Source organism: Equus caballus, chromosome X (genome assembly GCF_041296265.1).
Source record: "Equus caballus isolate H_3958 breed thoroughbred chromosome X, TB-T2T, whole genome shotgun sequence".
In the NCBI taxonomy this organism is placed as follows: Eukaryota; Metazoa; Chordata; class Mammalia; order Perissodactyla; family Equidae; genus Equus; species Equus caballus.
This window is the reverse complement of record NC_091715.1, coordinates 97,786,653-97,803,681: the sequence shown is the minus strand read 5'-3', so window position 1 is coordinate 97,803,681 and position 17,029 is coordinate 97,786,653.

The window sequence follows — 17,029 nt, the reverse complement described above, 5'->3', positions numbered from 1 at the left end:
GTGACAACACTACCTATAAGAACTGAAAATGCTTAATTTTTATATAAATATAGCTTATCTTTTTATGTGGAAATAACCTTTTACAAGAGCCATTCAATTTCAAGTTGCACTGTTTAAAGTCGCTAAGTAAACCTGGTTTATGGATCCCTTTCAAACACGAATCAGAAGTTCAGAAAGCTATGTCTTGAAAGTAATGCTCTCTTGAACGTGTTTCAGTATCAACCCAGGATCTAACAGGACAACTTTAGTGAATGACAAAGGGGAAATTTAGTTTTCACGTTAACTTGTTTGGTGGCAATGTCCTCAGTTTTTCTTACCATCTTGTCAAATTGCTTCATCCTAAATTTGACTGGAATTTGGTCTCCAAGTTCAAATTATTTGTTGACTCATCTCCTCCCATGCTTGTTGAGGCAATAGACAGGAAAAATATCTATGGAATGAAAGTGTATTAACTTTTTCTCCCAATGTGAGTTTTATTGTTCTCTCTCTTTTGTCTGACAAAGATTTAGAAACACTCATGTTGATTAAACCAGTACCAGCACCATCCAGGGATAGTGAGTGCATCCAACTCCACATCCTCACGGAGCCCAGTAGCCATGATAATAATCCTTAGGATACAACGTAAACCACATTGGACTTCAATAAAACATTATCCTTTCTGAGCTATGACTCTACATCAAAGCACCTATGACCACCAAACCTCTAACCGTCCTTCACAGTCGCTAATCTCTGAACTTTAAGGAAGATGACGGATGAAAAATTTTCCAATGCCTCTTCAAGCATTTTCTTAATTCTTGTGTTATTGTGTGCTAGATAACTGGCACCTGAGAGTCTAATAATGAGGCTCTAGCAGATCAAATATTACTGGGAATGTTTCACTTTAAGGCAGCAATTGGTTAAAGAAAAGCAAGGTGGAATGATACCTTGGCACAGATGTTAGTATTGACCCTGATCTAACTAATAAAGTCAAATTTCAATTAGTCAAATGGAATTAATTTGAGCAAACTGATGGTCAGATGAGAGAAAAAATAAAAAGCATTTTATGTAAATATTCATGTCTTGCAAAACGACCTCATTTAAATGACTGGTTTGGGGTAAGCAAGACTCTGATGAGTCAAGTTCAGTCGTAGATTTCAGTTCAAAAGAATAAAGAACATTTCTTTTAGCTACATTTGCATCATGTATTCCGGGCCTTTTCTTCTGCAGTAAATTGAGGTTGTTATAGTCTTTAGGGAAGTGTGAGGACTAATATCTTCTCATCTGCTGTTGCACTTTAAGATGAATATCGAAAATGTTACATAGCCATGAAAAGTATTCTTGTGAGGAAAACATCCAATGTCACTTTAAGACTTGCAGTTCTCTGCACATTTCATGCAAATAAATTTTAATTTTTCAGTAAGGAGTCAACTATTTAAACTGATCCTGAAGCACATTGATCGACCTAATTAGATATAAAACCTGGTGACTAAAGTCACCAAGAGTATATGATCTCATGCCCTAGGTAACATATTCGGTGTTTTTATTATTATTGTATGATAATTCCCCCAGCTTTTTCTGTAAGGAATTCTCTCTGGGCTAAGTAATTGGTAGTTTCTCATGCATGTTTTAATAGTCTTTGGAAAAAAGGTTTCTGAATAAATGCCATCTACTATGGAATACTATTTGAACTGCATTTATTTCTACAGCAGATTTCCCTAGTTGGCCAATTAATTACAAGGTATAAAGGTCTTTTTAAAGTCACTTGGAAAAAAAAGGGATAACAGTTATGGTTCATTGTTCCCATCCTGAACTGACTCTAATAATGCAAGTAGTGTACATCATAAACACCTTTTCAATATTGTTAGGACACAATGTAAATATATAGAGAGATCGTTCAAAATTTGGCATGAAATACATAGTGTGGATTTTTATTTAATTCTTACCAGTTTCATGTTTGAAGAATAAAAAAAAAATCTATAAGCATTTTTTTTGACCATTGCTTAAGAGGATACTAAAACGTATAGAACATCTTTAATAATTACCTTGATCATTACTGAAATATTTCTATTTGGATAATTAAGGAAATAAGATCACAATGCAGTAGAAATGAATTAATTTCCCCTTTTTATGTATTGGTTCTTGGAATCAGATAATCAAATTTTTATAATGACTTTTGGAACCTTGGTTTTGCCAGACTAAATATACTCAAAGTAAATATTAAAAATGACTAACGCATTTACTAGTCATTTACTCTCTGATAAATTGATCACAGACATTGTGATTTTGACTTTCTCTTAAACGAAGTAAGTTAATTTCAAATATTGTACCACCATGCAGGATCTAAGATATCCAAAATCCTATTGATTTGGCCATCTGGTATCCAGAGCTAAGTTAGAAGATATCGCTAAGGAAGCTGAGAAATCACCAGTTCACAGCAGAGGTAAAATGGTGAGAATTCCAAGGGTCACAGCAGAGGTCAGGGCATTTTCTGGGCTTGATGTTATTACACATTCCCAGTATCAATGAACCAACATAGAGTACACGGCTTGTAGTAGGCTCTTGAGAAACATGGCATGAATGAATGGATGGGGAAGCTACACATAAGTTTTAATCACAGCCATATATTTGGCACACATGATGAATGACTCATGAAAGCTTAGCTCTTTTTTTTTAAAGCAGTTAGTGTAGATAACCATCCAGGTGGATTCTCATGCAAATCGCTGCTTATGAGAAATACGACTATATTTTAGGGTGATGTTGGTTTTCCAGCTAGTCTTTTCACTTTCAAGAGATATCAGCTAGCAAGTCTACTTATCAGAACGGCACTTCTTGCGTTTTAGAAATGATTCTAACCCCCTAAGTAGTGTTTGGAATTTGTAAAAACCCTCCCCAGGGCTCCAGCTGCTATTTGCCCTGGTCAGGAGAGCTGTGACTTTTCCCTTTGGGCTCTCTGCTGATAATACTGATATGGACCTCTCACTTCATTAACTTTGATAGGCACATTATTTCCCCACTGCTGGTGAGAAACAAGACTATAGAGATTCTCCAGAAGAGTCAGAAACTCTGCCCTTAGCACAAAAACAGTGAATTTCTGTTCCCATACACTCTTATCACATTGGAAAGCATATTAATCAAAAATGCACATCGTGAAGAAACACAGTCCTACATCTTTAAAAATAGTTTTGATTGGTTTGGTGTATTGCTGAAAAAATAGATGTGAAACATTTGTAAGGAGTAGCTGCAAGGAAATAGATAAGAATATGCAGAAGATGATGAGGCTGGAAAGCAGTGTCCTTGATATGATAAATAATAACATGGCCCAGAGGCAGTTTAGCATAATAATAATAAATACTACTAATATTACTGTGAATAGCCCACTTTTATATAGCACTTATTGTGTACCAGACTCTGGTTCTAAGTGCTTTATGTATCATAATTAATTTAATCTTCACAATAATCTATTATGTTTCTACTATCATTAACTCCATATTAGAGATAAGGAAACTGAGGCATAGACAGGTTGAATAATTCGCCGATGGTCAAATGACTAGTATGTAACAGAACTAGTATTTGAACTCAGAGGCAGGGAAGTTCAAGAATGTACTTGGTCTAAGTCCCACATTTGCCACTTAGCATTTGTGTGCCCCTAAGGAAGTCACTTAAATTCTCTGATCTTCAGTTTCCTCTTCAATTAAATGGGAATAATAATGCCTACCACACAGGATATTTATGGGCTAATAATTTTAAATAATAATAATGGTTGATATTTGTTGAGCACGTGGTTCATGACCTGTTTTTTTTTTTTTTTTTTTTGAAGATTGGCACCAGAGCTAAAAACTGTTACTGATCTTTTTCTTTTTCACTTTTTCTCCCCATATACCCCCAGTACATAGTTGTATATCTTTTAGTTGTGGGTCCTTCTAGTTGTGGCAGGTTCATGATCTTTACTCTGGGAAGAATGGTTAAGAGGGCTTTGTAGTCAGGCTCCATGACTTACTTGTTATGGGATGTCAGGAATGTATTTTACCTCTCTGGACCTCACTTTCCTCATCTGTAAAATAGGAGATACATTTCCACATCTTCAAAATAAAGATGGTGACAACTATTTGGTAAGGTTAGCATGAAGACAGAACGAGATGATGCATAAGAAGTATTTAGCATCATTCCTGACATACAATAAGCGCTCAACTAATAATAATAATATTATTATATGGAAAAATTTAATTAGCAAGAAAGTTCTCAGAGGATTCTGACTAAAACAGATGTAAATACAAGCGGTCAATATTATTGCCTCATGCCAGATTCTCACTAACTGGGAGGGTCAAAAGGGACTGAATAGGAACCACATACTCTAAGCATCAGCATGAGAGAGGCCCAAAGAAAGACGTATATTCCATGTTGCTGTGGCTTGAAGAGCTCTGCTTAGATACTTAGTAGTTGATCCTCATCACTATTAGAGATTCTGTTGCCCAAGTAGCTCAGGTTCAAATTTATGTGGCGTTCTAGCAACAAAGGAGGCAAAACAATAGCCTGGGGACCAGTTAAGTCAGTGGCACTGTAAGGCTTAATGTAGTTTGGGAAGACGTTAGATGTTTGAACTAGAAGTACACAAATCTTATTCTAAACGATATCCAAAGAGAGAAAATATGTTTCAAGATCATAAAGCATGTTGACATGAGGGATCTTATTAGGCAGGATGAAAATGTTCTAAAACTAATTTATGGTGATGAGTCTACCACTCAGTGAATTTATTAAAATCATTGAATCGTATACCTGAAATGGGAGAATTTTATGATATTGAAATATACCTCAATGAAGTTGTTAAAAAATATAATTAAGGTAAGTTGTTGGAATTAATGCCTATTACTTCTATCAGGTTTAGAGGAAGGAGAATAGTGAACTGAAATTTATGAAGCACCTAACACGCGCCTATCACTCTGCTAAGTGCTTTCCCTTAAGCTCTCCCATTTTATACTCACAGCATCCTATACGGTACGCATCATTACCTCCATTTTACAAATGAAGAAACTGAAGTATGGAGAGGTTAAGTTACTTACCTAAGGCCATTTAAGTAATAAGAGGTGACAAATCCAGGTCTTTCAAAAACAGTTTAATATAGTGAGAAGAACCCAAATTCTGAGTAAATGTAAATTTTGCCTAATAGAGCGTTGTCTTTTAAAATTCTAATGATCATTTGATGATAAGGAATATGTTGACACAAAGCTTCTAGGACTACAAGACATTGAGTAACAATATCTGGCAATCTCTGATTAAGTGCTAAAATGAGTGTCGTGGTCTATTTTATTGAAAAAATTTAGAGGACAGAGAAATCAGTTGAAGTGAGTATTCAGGAAAGTTTTATGGAGAAGAATGGAGACACACAAGACGAAAGAAGACATTCCACCCTAAAGACACTCTAAAGACAATGATATAGGAATTAAAATTGCCATCATATGGTCTAAGTACCAGGTCGTTACTGTGAACATACACCATCTGAAACGGCTACCCAAAATCGTGTTAGAAAGCAAAGTGGTTTGACTTTCACTTCTCTTCTTTGCTTCCACTTTTCAGTCTGTATTCACTTTAGCATTGTTGACTCTTTTCCTCTTGGTCCTTTGTTTTCTTAATAATCTGTTTTTAAAGTTTTATTATGAACATTTTCAAATATATAAAAAAAGAAAGCATTGTACAATGAACATTCACACACTCAACTCTCAGAATCAACAATATTCAAGATTTTGCCAAACCTGCTTTATCTCTTCCCTTCTACTTTTTGTGATCAATGATTTTTTAAAGTCTATTGATAGTAGACTAAGATTAGAATGTAATAAATATTCTTAATTATAGTCCATATGCTATATAATATTTTCTACACAGTCTATTTGTAATATGATATAATATACATTCTAAATAACTACTTCTCATTCAAGAAGTAATTTAGCTAAAACATGCCTCAAAGCCCAGAGGTCCGTTTGTCATAAAGTATTCATAGTAGGGGCACAACATATTCCTCTCATCACATCCTCATCCAAGTACTCTCTATGCTTACTCTGGCTTCTTAATCCTCCCATGGAATCCCTTGACCATATACTGTGTACACCTGACCCCTCTGTACAATCTTTAATAGTGACAGTCTGTTAGTTTTTCCTCCAAATCTGTTCTGCCTTTATTGTATAGACACATGTCCATCAAGCTTGAGACTACATTTCCCACTTTCCCTTACCACTAGGTGAGGAATAGGTTTGGGCCAATGGGATGTGAATGGAAGCGAATGTGCGCAACAGCTGGACCATCTCCACTTGAAAGCCCTATTACTTTCTCTAGCCTCTTATTTTTTGCCTCTTTATGCGTGCTGGAATATGAACATGGAAGCAACCCAGCTTTGATGATGTAGTTGAGGACAACGCCCTAAAGGATGGATGAGCAGAGAGATGGAAGGTATTTTCCACCATGAATGACTCTATGGAACAGAATTGACAATCCAGCAGAGATCTACCAAGACCATCATATGGGAGAAAAGTAAACTTATTTAATAAATAAATTAATGAAAAGACAAATAAATAATTATCTGAAATATCTCATTTAAGCCACTGTATTTTGGAGTCTGTTATAGCAGTTTAACCTATACTCTAATTATTATGCTAGTATAACATGCTGTAGTGTAGAGAAAATAATGGCTTTTGAAGGTCAATCAGACCTAGACATTCTATTTGTGTCACTTATATTGTATGTGACATTGGTAAGTTGTTTAAACTGTATGAACTCATTTCCTCATCTGCTAAATACTAGCGCCAATATCTCTTCATGATGTTGCTGTGAGGAGTCAGCGAGACAATGGCTGTATGTCATCTTGCATGTGCCTGAAATATAGTGCAGTGCTTAATAAGTGTTCTTTCATAGCTTTTTTATCACACTCATTAGAGAAAGTGTTTTCTGCTTATTACTGAACTGAGTTTTTTCATTAAATATTTTCCCTAATGACATCAACCTTACCTGTTTATATAATTCAATTAACCCTACCAACGTCCAATATTGCATACCAATATTTTTTTCCTTTAAAATAGAGTTTGACATATACAAAGTCATTTCAAGGATGTAGACAGTTGGCAAGAGGAAATCATTTTAACAGACTTTTTGAGTTTTTGCAGATCTACATGTCATGGTTATGATGGCTCAGTGAACAAACAAATATGTTTCGTATCTTCTGGGATGAAATGACTGGTCAGAGAGGATTTCTATTAATACAAGCCTTGAATCACAGGTCCTTACAACATTCTGGTGTTAAAACAGGAAATGTGGTTGATCCCTGAAGTCGTTGCAGGATTTCATCATTGTGATTTAGTGTCTAGACTCAAATGATGAAACTGACACAGGAACACGATGACTCCTTAAAAATCGCATAGCTTATTGGAGTGCGCTAGACAGAAGGATTGGCCCTGGAGTTGTTGGACACACGAACAATCTTTTATTCAGTAAGTTATTCAGTCTATGTATAAGAAAGGCAATCATGAGAAATATTATTATTGTATTATTTGCAAAGGATAAATAGCTGTGAAGAGAGAGCACAGAGAGATTGGTTGAAATTATAACTGTGAAATTGGTAGCCAGAAACATACCTCAAAAATATACTATGTTACATTTGGGATTTCCTACATGAGCCTTAAAATCAATAATTTGGGCCCCTTCAAGCTCAGGTGAGTCACATAGTGACATGTTGGTGACAAAATACACCCTGGAACAATTTTCTCCTAGCGGACAGATATCTATTTTGGAAAGGACACGCAGGTTAACGATACGCCAATATTATTTGCTGCTAATAAAAATGTGAAAGATTAATATTTCTGGTGCTAAAAACTCCTTTCTGACCAACTGACCAAGGAGATCCATGAGACGGGGGATGATTGTTGCCTATATCTTGCGATCAACAACGCTCACTATCTATAAGGGATTTTCCTCCTCAGATACATAAAGGAATTGCACTTTGAGTTATTTTCTATCAAATGGGATTAACTTTGTTCTAGATGGAACACTCTTGATTTTCTCTGCTGGGGAGAGCAGCACTTTGGCGTGCCATGCATTACTGCTACTACAGACCATCAAACTCATTTCATTTGTGACAAGAGCTGGAATTAAACCGCGTTCTCCGGAGATGTGATGCCTATGTATTAATCCAATCTGTGCTTCCTTCCAAACCACCTCATATATTGCTACAGCAGCTTCTTTTTTTGCCACAAAATCCAGCTTATTTGTCTGTTTGTTTGTTCATTGTGTTCGGAAGTAAAGATAAAAGCATTTTTGTGTTTGCCCCATCTACAGAAGGAAGTTTCATTGCCTCTGTTTGGCATGGTGTCAGCCTTCTACTGAGCTGAGCGGGCGCGGGCAGCCTCCCTCCCAGTATCTCCCTTGTTTACTACCTGCTGCTCTGGCTCTGCTCCTTCACCTGTGATTTAGCAGCCATCTCTAATGCTGAAAAATAACATGAAGCACCAATGTTCAGGAAGCTTCAAACTGTCTTACCTATGTCAGAAGATTGTCATTTTTAAAGCTCATCTGAGATTGCAAGTCATTGCATTTATATTCGGTTGCAAGACAGCCAACAGAGATCAAATCATGTAGTCCCGGGTTAGAGGGTAGAGTGGTTGAGTCTTGATTATTGCCAATAAAGGATGATAGATAAATGGCTGAGTTCTATTTTTAAATCTATATACGTTTGGAGTAGCATTAACATATGTGTTGTCTTTTTCTCAAGCATAGCATATTTTAAAAAATATTAGCAAATAACAAAAATATATTTTTAAATTTTGCTCAGGTAGCATTTCCCAACTGAAAAGACCAAGGTCATTTATAATTGTCTTAATTGATTTTGAAGTTGAGTAAACACAGAGATTAAAATAGGATACAAATGTGTCATTTGCTGTCACAATTTAATAAAAAGTAATGCATGGCCTCTGGGAATGTGTATTAGTTTAAATTTTGGTCAATTAAATTAAAAGCAATTCCTAATTATTTGAATTGCACAATTTTGAGGAAGATTCTGAATGCTATTATTTTAAGAAATGATTTTTGAAGCTAAGAAATATAATTGGACTTAATGCAGTATTAATGGTCACATTCTGGTCTCCCTGACATTCCCAAACACTCTTATGCTAATAGAAATGTCAGTTCATGTTGCCTCTCAAATGCTTAATGACTCTTGATTGGTTGTTGGGAAGATAATTTTTTCCCCCTTGGTATAATGCTTCAGCATGAAAGTGTATTGGAAGGTATACTAGTTGAAAGGAATTTCAAGTATCTGCTGAGATATCCATCAGCCTCTTGTTATGTTTGGTTTAATTTACAAACCTCATGTCAGAACATCTGTGCACTTAGACTGTCTCTCTAATGGAACTTGGGGCCTAGGGCCCTTAGAGGGATATAGTAATCAGATTTTATTTGTAAGTTTTTTTCTAATTTTTCCCATTGCACCAGGTTAGTTCTGTGCCAATTAGGAGCAAGGATATAATTGGTTCAGCTGCTAGACTAAATATTCACATTAATAGAATCAAAAATATTCTGTCACTAGAAGAAGTGTTTTGATAAATTTTTACTCAGAATCACTGAACATACATTGAAATTACATTCTAATGATACACTTGATTTACGTAACACCTTTCTAAAGAACTTAGAGTACATTTATGGATTCAGAGTGTGAAGCGGAATATATTTTTCCCTGAAACGTGGGAATGAAAGTTTCACTGATACAATTTCTTCAAGGTCACAACGCCAGAGGGAGAATGTAAGCGTACTTAGGGAGTGGGCGTGGCTTTTACTTTGTCATAAGGTTGTTTGTCCAGGCCAAATGATAGCTATCACTCCTCCTTCTTTCTCAAAATGATAAGGACGCCTCAGGGGTCTTCATTTATTCACAGTAAACCATGGGCAGACCTAGAAAGCTGATCACTTCACCATGAAGGATTACCTAATCCTAGTTTAGTGACCTTCAGATGAGGAGTGAAACTATATATGTGTCCTCTCTCTATGTATCCTAATGTCTCTCTTCCCTGGGGTAACAAACCACACACATCAGTATCTGAGGGGGAATATAAAAAGATTAATAATATCCACTGTTGACAATGGTAGAAGATAGCGGTTGCTCTCATTCATAAATTGTTGAGAGCATAAATTGATTAAACATTTTTTAGAGGGCAATTGACAAAATGGAACTAAATTTAAAGGTACATATCTTTTATTTTCTCATAATTTTTCAGCTTTAAAGATTGGCACCTGAGCTAACATCTGTTGCCAATCTTCTTTTCTTCTTCTTCTTCTTCTCCTCCCCCAAACCCCCCAGTACATAGTTGTATAGTCTAGTTGTAGGTCCTTCTGGTTGTGCTATGTGGGACACCTCCTCAGCATGGCCTGATGAGCAGTGCTAGGTCCGTGCCCAGGATCCGAACTGGCGAAACCCTGGACCACCCAAGTGGAGCCAGAGAACTCAACCACTTGGCTACGGGCTGGCCCCTATAATTTTTATTTTAAAGAATCTATCAGACCCTATTGCTTCTGGCAATATGGCAAATTAAATTATCTGAGGGGGTGATCTTAATGCAGAAAAAACTAGATCCTGCATAAAGTATAATATTTGTTGTATTGCTTGGGACACATAGAATACGAAAAATCTCCAAGGGATGAAGAAAAAGTAAGCTGGAAAGAAGGCGGTGAGCAGAAATTACATGAAAAGACTTGGTTGCCCTATTGACAAATGCTGAAAGCTGCACTGCAGGTAGAAAGGGGCATACTGAAACCTGAGTATCCTGGGTGAAGTGGAGGCCCCTGGATGCATAATAACAATGAAAATGTTCCAGGTCAACATCACCCCATAGCTCTCAGAAAAAGCAAACACAATTCCTCTTTGGAGGAAAGCATTCAGGCTATACAGAAATGAAGGAAAAAACAACTCTAAGCTCACAAATGAAGATCACAAAACACACAACAAAATGAACCATCATGAGTTAGAGTCAGCAGGGATAAACAACAACAAAACCCCAACAGATTTAGACCCATATTTAGAAGCCATTAGTTTCCAGAATCTAAAATTATCAAATACAGAATATATAAAAACCACAATGAAATGAAAAACCACAGTGAATAAAGGATGAAAGTATAAAATGAGCAATCAACAAGAAACTACAAAACGGGAGCGGGCGTATTTGGAACAGAACCAATTCAAACAATAAGATGAAAATTGTGATTGTTTAAATAAGGGATAAAAGTAATGAATATGTTGAGCAGTGAACTTACAAATAGACAAATGGAATGGGAAGAACGCTCAGAAAGAGATCTATTTTGTATATGGGAGTTTAGTACACAATCAAGGTAACTAGGAAGACTTGATTTCACCGTATTCCTAACAGAGGTCAGCAGACTACGGCCGGTGGGCCAAATCTGTCCAACCGTGTGCGTTCGATCATGTGCGCTCGATTACGGGCTGCTTTTGCTCTACAAAGGTAGAGCTGAGAAGCTGAAATAGAGACTGCACAGCCCTAAAGTTTAAAATATTTACTATCTGGTCTTTCACAGAAAAGGTTTTCTGAACCCTGTTCTCAAAATATTATTTTAGTAGGTTTGCAATTTTAAGATGACTCAAAATTTTAAAGATATTAATTCTATTCAAATTGAATAATAGAGTGAATGCAATTTCAATCAAAACCCTAACATATTATTTTGAGGAAACTTATAAGCAACCCCAAAATTTATATGAAACAATAGGCACTCAGGAATAGTCAAGAGAAACCTGAAGAAGAAAAAAGTAAGGGAAATTACTGGATATCATGAATTATTATAACGATATGAAAATTATGACAGTGTGTATTGCCTCAGAAATGATACTACTCTTAATCATCATTATCAGTATTAGTATCAATAGTAATAGTTAACACTTACGTGTGTCAACGCAAATAATCCATAACCAATCTATAAATGAAAATTTGGGTGAGTTTATTCTGAGCCAAGATGTGAAGACCATGGCCTGGGGCCTTCCTGAAAGAAGGAAGGAAGGGCACCAAAAGAAGTGGGGCATACAGAGTGGGTATATACCCTCAAAGAGGATGTTTCACATATGAATGAAATGTCCCTTTTACAATAGTCACAAGACTGCTCTGTCAGCACAGCAACTGATGGACACAGCAGGTAGTAGGTCTGCCATCACGGTAGGGTGGCAGGTCTGTTGTCTTGAGCTGGGTGGTCACAGGTGAGCACAGGAGTTAGTTCTTAGCCTAGGGAGAGATGCTTATCCTCAAGGAAATGCCAATGTGGGGGAATTTGCACCTTTATCTTAAGGCCATTTATTCTTGCCATGGGAAATGTTTAAAGCAGATATACAAGGCATATTCAATGGCCATGTCAGGCCCTTTTGGATAAACAAAGTCAGGCCGAATTAGGTTTACACCAAATGACCTCCTCATATACTCCAATATATCCTATAGCTTGCCATTTCTATATGTCACATGGCACTTACTATGTCACTGATAAAAACACATTTAATCTTCACAATAACATTATAAGGATGATATTCCTTTTCTCCATTTTACAAATTAAAAAACTGAATCACAAAGAAGTTAAGTAATAAACAAATTGACCAATGAACAAATTGAGATTCCAGAAGGCAGTTTGGTGTTTGGTTTGGTCTATATGATGTTGTGTAACAAATCATCCAGAAACTTAGTGGCTTGAATCAACAGCAATTATTTATTATCGGTCCAAGTTTCTGGGGGTCAGGAATTTGCGAGTGCTCAGCTTGGAGGTTCTAGCTCAGGCTCTCATTAGGCTGCAGTCAGATGGTGGTGAGAGTAGAGGCCATCTCAAAGGCTTTCGTGCCTGGACTGGGAAAACTCAAAAAGCTGGGGGCTGGAATACTTGGGGAATCTTGGATATTTTTCTCTATTTTCACGTGGTTTCTTCTGCATGGTGGCTTCAGCATAGCCAGAATTCTTCCATGGTGATTTAAGGTTCAAAAAGTGTATCTTCTGAGAGAGAGAGAGTCAGGCAGAAAGACGCTGCATCACCTTTTATGCTCTAGCTTCGGAAGTCAACCAGTGTTACTTCCACTGTAGTCACTAAGAGCCAGATTCAAGTGGAGAAATGACTCCAACTCTCTGTGGAAGAGTGTCCGTGTCGCATTGCAAGAAGAGCATGTTAAGTGAACTATATTTGTGCAGCCGTCTTTGGAATATAGCCTTGGCCACCCTCTGGCATACGTGAAAACAATACATGACTGAGATGTCATGGCAGATCAGTGGGGAAAGGATGGACTATTTCATAAGTTGTGCTGAGACAACTGAGTATATTTAAAAGAGAAAGACATTGTATCCTTATCTCACCAATACTAAAATCAGTTTCTGACTGATTAAGGACTAAACATGAAAGGCAAAACATGGAAACTTATAGAAGAATAGCTTTATGGCCTCAAAGTAAGAAAGGATTTTTTTTAGAAGACACACGAAGCACTAACTATAAAATACAAGATTAGTAAATTTAATTACATTAAAATAAGAATGTCTTTCTGTGAAAAGACACAATAAAGAAAGTGGGAAGACAAACTAAAAACTGGAAGAGGATATTTGAAACACATAAAACTGACAAAATTTTAGTGTCTAGAATATATAAAGAATTCTCACAAATCAATAAGAAAAAGACAAACAGCTCAATAGAAAACTGGGCAGAGCATGAATAAACATTTCAGAGCATAGGAATAACACAAGAGCATGAGCCTATTCACAAGTTTTTAATCTCATTAGGAATCAGAGATATTCAATTACTGGCAAAATGAGCTACACTAAAAAAAATTGGCAAAAATCAAGAAATGTGTTAAAATTAAAAGTATGATGATACCAGGATATGGAGCAACCATAATACGTATATTCTAACACTCTGCTTATGAAAGCTTGAAATTCCACAATCATTCTGAAAAACAATTTTTCAGTGTCTTGGAAATTTGAGCATGTGCATATTACGTGATGCAGCAATGCAAGAGAATGGATTAATAAATTATAGGACAGTTACAGATTGGAAGGTTTGAAAATGAAAATGAATGAACCATAGTTACACACAACAATGTGGATAAACTCTTAATATAATATTGATGAATAAAAGCAGGTTGAAGACTACATATAATAAAATAAAATCTTTATAAAAGTCAAAAACATGCAAATCAACTACATTGTTTATCCATTCAGGAATATGAGAAAACCCTTTAAAAAAGCAAAACACACAAACTCAGCAAACTCAAAGTGGATTGCAGGCAGGGGAGGCAGGAGAATGGGGTAGGGCGAGGGAAGGAGCACACAGGGAGATAGAAAGGGATCAGAATGCATCACTTCTGAAGTGGAGCGATGGACTCATGGCTATTCACATTGTTATTGTGCCTCATATCTTACATACATGTTCCAGTTATTTTAATCATATCAAATAAAACGTGATAGGCATAATGATTAATACGAGATACCTATTATACAAAAATCGTTGCATAACCATGCAAAGACATGTGCCAAAGGACATTCATTGCACTCTTATTTTTAATAGCAACAGGCTGGAAACAAACAAAATGTTTATGTCAAGACAGTAAACAAATTATGGTACATATAAAATGGAATGCTTTGCATCCATTATAATAAATGTGGAGTATTTGTATGTTCTTACATAGAACTTAATCTTTGCTATATTGATGAAAAAAGTAAGTTGTACAGGAGGTCTAGAATATGATTCCATTTTTGTGAGAAGAAACATTTTATACATATAAATATATAGAATGCATATAAAATATATACAAATATATAAAATTATATAGAAATATATAAATATAAAACACTTCTTACATATGATGTGTGCGTTTACACATATGTAGACATGCTTGTATGTTGATAGGAAAAATGCCAAACGATACACATTAAAATGTTACTGATATTCTTTTCTTAAGAGTGTGAATGAGGAAAAAAGAGAGCATACTTTTACTTTTAGCTGTTTATATTTCTTTACCATTTGGCTTTTTTCAAAAATCATGTACTATTTTACTAAAAAAAGATTTTTTTTTTAAGATTTTATTTTTCCTTTTTCTCCCAAAGCCCCCCAGTACATAGTTGTGTATTCTAGTTGTGAGTGCCTCTGGTTGTGCTATGTGGGATGCCGCCTCAGCGTGGCTTGATGAGCAGTGCCCTGTTGGCGCCCAGGATCCGAACCAGTGAACCCTGGGCCACCGAAGCAGAGCACGCAAACTTAACCACTCGGCCACAGGACTGGCCCCTAAGAAAAGATTTTAATGAAAATTGAACACAAATCTCCTCTGTTTCTGACCCTCATCACTGAACAAGGCCCGCCAAAGCCAATAAATCCCATTCTACTTTTTCAAAGGTAATCCAGGCACTATGCGTGCTGTGCTAAGGGAGCTCTCTGTTATGACTTGGCTGGCCATGGGCTCTCATGATTTGGTGAGGAGGCGGTATAGCAAAGAGAGTCCTTTTGTGTATAAAGGCTACTGTCAACTTATGTATTCTATCTCAGGGATTGCCAGAACATCAGAAGTAAAAGAAAATGCATTTTTCTTTTCTTGAGCAAACTTGTTTTTTTTTCTCACTTGTTGATGGCATTGTTTTTTGCTTCTTCTATACCTTTTTCACTCAAATAAGGTCAACTGAAGGCCCTGGGAGTGTGGTTTTGCCAATGTTTCAAAAGCGATTACGTGTTTTGAACTGTTGTGTATGATCTTGTTTCCCAGAGCAACTCCCCTCCCCTCCTCATACTCTTTCTCCCAGACTTTGCATCAACAGGCTCACAGACCATAAGCATCTGAACCCAGGGGCAATATTAAGAAATAATATATTATGTTTATGTAAGTGTTTAGCTTACTGTTTAATCTAGTGACATTTTCCTTCTAAAGGAGCTTGTCACAAAAACTGGCATTTTCCTCCCTGATGGTGCTAGTGGCCATTTCACACACCAAAGGAAGGTAGAATCAAGGTGATACCATGCTGATTTTTCTGACTGCTATACTTCTTGTCCATTATAACCCGAAAGCTTTCTTTCTCAGGTCTTTCTTCTCTCCCACCTCCCATCAGCCCTTCAAAAGGGCCCATTGCCTTGCAAAGCATAAAAGATTAAGAAAAACATTCCTGCTGTGAATCAAAGCCCCGAACTGTCCACTTTCATTTTTTTAAACAGTGTATTATAAAGTTGGAAGAATCGCCACAATAGCAGCATATATCGAAGAATATAAAACATCTCGAGCTGAGAGCACAGCAAAGGTTTTAAGTCTCCTCTTAGAAAACTGAGCCTCCCCCAAAAAGAATTCACATTCTCCAAGTTGTGAATTTCAAAACAGAAGAATGGAAAAGGTCGTATTTGTAACTTATTTGTGATTTAAAGAGACAAAAACTTCTAAAGCAATATGGAGTTTGCATGAGACCTGCAGAAAAATGTGAATTAACGAAAGCATAGAATTAAGAATTGGTTAATAAATAGGTGTTACAGAAACTTTGGCATGAGTTGATCAGGCATCCCGCAGTAGGAAAGAATAGGTCTGCAGCTTGGGCCTCCTCTGCTATATTTCCTAAAACACACCTTACCCCCAGGTTTTAATCCTCTTTGGGCTCCTTTCCTACTTCTTCCTCCTCCTTCTTCCTCCTCCTTTCCTCATCACTACCGCTTCTGTTCATTGAATTGTTTACACTTTACAAGCTAAAAATTCACTTTCTCTATTACCATTTGCCAAAGTAATTCCACGGTTGGTTCTGCCAGCTTACCTGCTGGTCTTGACGTCCCACATTTGGCTCCTCTCTGGCTCCCATCACCTTTTTCAGCCCGGACGCTCTTCTTTCCCCTTCCTCTTTCTGTCGATGGCTGCCTCGGCCTACAAGGTAGATTGAAAAATGAATAATTTTATATTTGAAAATTGTATCTTTGACTTAGAATAATGGGGCTGTCCTTGCAGAAAGGGAAAAAAACCTGGTAGCTACATGTTTGGTTACTAAGCTTTAGTCAAACGAAGGCCAGAGGGCAGGCTGTCTGCCTATGCAAACTA